Genomic DNA, 3404 nt, shown 5'->3' with positions numbered 1-3404 from the left:
TCTCCTCTCCTCTCCTCTCCTCTCCTCTCCTCTCCTCTCCTCTCCTCCCCAACCTACACGCAGCCTGAGGACACTCTATAATTGTCCACAAGTGGGGCAGTCTGAAAGGCACTCTTTGAATCACAGCCTTTCATGTCTCTGGCAAATGGAAAAGCAGACATCGATAAATGATGAATATAGTGAGAATTGTATTCTAATTGGAAATAAGACATATATTACCTTGTACTGGATCAAATAACATGAAGGATTAAAATGGCTGTGCTGAATAATTGAGATCCCAGTTGTATAATTTTTCCTATCATTTTAAAGTCGTGCCACAGAACCAGCAATATTCCACTAATAAAAAAATGCTGCTCATAAAAAGGAGAAATATCAAAGAGCCATCAGTGAATAGGAGCGTTAGAGAGAGACGCAGAAATTTTCCCACTCCTCACCTTTCTGTGTGTGTGCAAGTACCATGCTATTAAGCTTTGATTCTTTCAGAAAACTCCAAGCACAGAGAAATTTGTGTCAAGCAGCTGCTGTACTCATACAAGCACTTCAGGTGTATGGCAGGGCTGGAGATTTTCTCTTCACCCTTCCACTCTGCAATGCCACATGCAGTGGTGCTGTGCAATGCAGAATTAGCAAGGACTGGCAAAACTTGGCTTGATAACCTGAGTAATAGCTGCACCCAGCTGCAAATCTGGGGGTTCAAAAAAAAAGTATTTACGAGGGTTAGGCCAAATTCATCCAAAGGGATGGTTTTCTAAATCTAGGTGTTAGTAAACAGATTCCTGTTTGTCCTCGGTAATGCACGAAGCAAAGGTTTGTAGCCATAGGCACGCCTGAAGCCTCTGTGTCATATGACCAGTAGCTTGAAATTCAGACTGCAGCCTCTTTTAAAAGATAGTATTTTTCCAGAAGTGTTTATTTTAAATTTAGAGCTGTTATTGTTATTTCTGCTCAGTGGTGTAAAAGTCCAGTTGGAAGAGTTTTCTTTCCTCTGCATTGAGGTTGAAAATTCCTGGAAAGCCATGACAATATTCGGCATTCATGATTACACAGACAGACATATTTCATGAAAATTGCATAGCCTTTTAATACAGGATTATGAATGAGCTCTAATGTTGAAATTATATTAGATTGAATTTCAGAACGTATTTAACATATTTCCATACAGCAACCTTGGGATGTCTTTTCAATAACAGTGATTATTACGGGCAGGCTGTTTTTTATGAAAACATTTGTTCAGGGTGGACAAGGCTTCCTGAAAAATGTTGTACATCTTTATGGCTGACGTTTTAGTTGTTTTGAATTAACTTTTTTCACAGCCAGAATGAAACGTTTCACCATATAATTCTTCATGCATGTCTTCAAACAAACCTGGAGACTTTGCTGTGAATTTTCTAAACTGTAACACAATCTTGTGTATTAAAACACTTTGTGAGCTGGAGCTGAGCATTTTGTCCCAAGTTATCCCGTTACTCTCAAAATATAAATATTCTTAGCTAACGTCTGGCTTTTAAAAGCAGCATTTCCCTCAGCTGATTTGAAGGCATCTCTAAGTATCATCTTGTAAACAATCCCAGCCTTACTCTTCTGCAGCCCTGATGCTGCTGTCTGCTTGGCCCATGAATCGTGGTGAGGACAAGCTCTTTGGTTCCTGAATCAAGTGGAACAGAGACCAGTTTTTTTCTTTTTGTAATGGCAAGCACACTGAGATGATGTATTGCCCAGGGTAGCACGTGCATTTGGAAAGCAAATGCCAATGGGACAACCTTTGGGACTCTCAACCTTTGGGATCTGCCTGTAGGCACATAGGCACCTCCCCATCTGTCCTCACGGCTGCTGACCTGGCATGACTCAAGGACGGTCACCCGGACCAGTGGCTTAGCTCTGCCATTTTGTCCTTTCATCCTCCATTACAGAAAGTGGCAGAGTTTGCATTCATTTTCCTCTAATATCCGTGGTTTAAAATGTAGTTAATTCAGAGATGTATCCACTGGGTAAGGCTCGAGGTCACCTGGGTTATCGGGCTGTGTTCACGCTGTGCTTTCTTTGCCTCTCCTTCACACTGGTGGTGTCAGTCGGAAGTAACCCTACAGAAAACACTTACATTGTGCCAGTGCAAGGCACTGAAAGGCTTTCCCTCAACCATTAGCAAGTTTGATGGCTCTCATTAGTTCAGTCATTGGAGAAAAGAGATGTGTGTTTCCTACACTGGTGGTATAAATGCTCCCCTCACTTTTATACTACTGGAAGAAATGTGTATTTTCAGGGGTAAAACAGTAATCCATTCACGGCATGCTTCTGAAACCAGCCCTATTTTATTCACCTCCCTGAAACGGTCAGAGCTGTGTAACTGGATGCCACAGCCCCTATACTCCTAACACCTAATAGAGATTCTTTGAAGGGATGTTTTGAAGACATTTGAAATAGGAAGCTATGTGCCCTATCCTCACTGCTGTTGTGAAACTCTAGGTGAGCCCACATAGATGTGGATTTTTATTACAGTTTAACATTGCTGAACACCAGCTTGCTGGTTAAGAATGGGCTGAATCATCTAAAACTGGCTTTTATTTTTGCCCTCTAACTTGACCCGCAGAATGCATCTACTAATTAAATATCAACAGGAACAAATGTCTTCATGGAGTGAAAGCAGTTATCTGTGGCAATTTTGGTTTGTGGTGAAAAAGCAAGGATAAAAACAGCCCACAGACAGAAAGTCACATACACATAACAAAATACTGTTATAAGCTTGTATGTGGCCACCCAGATAGGTATGTAGTGGCTGGAGACGCATGGTTTCTCCAGAGCAGATTCAATAACCTCTAGGAGACCATGCCGTTTCAGCCAAGCTGTCCTCAGGTAGGACAATTCTCATCCCTGTAAAATGAGCAGGCTTGGCCTGTCTGCAAGGTGAAGCAAAGCTTTCATCCCTCTCGGTCAGTCTCAGCCCTGTGGTGCAATTCAAAGGGAAAGGAAAACTGTGTATTTAAGTGCCTCCATTTGCACCAATAGTAGGAACCTTTTGCACTTTTTGTCTTGCTGCTCTACATCAACTTCTCAAAGATCCATTTCTTCTATTTCTGTGGTTTTGTGTTTTTTTTGTTTGCTTATTTGTTTGTTGGTTTTTCTCACTAATGACTTAGAAGGAAACCTGGCTTGGAGAAATCCCCACAGTCTGAACAGCTGATCCAAATGAAAGATGAAATAAAACACCTGAAGGGCAGAGGGAAACCTACCATCCCACATGGCTCCTGGGTGTACGAAAAGTGCTGCTCCTCTGTGGCCAACACGCTTTTAGATGTAACCCACTACTGGGCACCGTCTCAACCTTTGAAGAAATCACTTTCCACTGTAAACATTGACTGCAGTCAATGCAAAATATTTATTCCTCTCATTTGAGGATCCCCCACATG

This window comes from Oxyura jamaicensis, chromosome 1 (genome assembly GCF_011077185.1).
Source record: "Oxyura jamaicensis isolate SHBP4307 breed ruddy duck chromosome 1, BPBGC_Ojam_1.0, whole genome shotgun sequence".
Lineage (NCBI taxonomy): Eukaryota > Metazoa > Chordata > Aves > Anseriformes > Anatidae > Oxyura > Oxyura jamaicensis.
Note: the sequence above shows the minus strand (reverse complement) of the source record.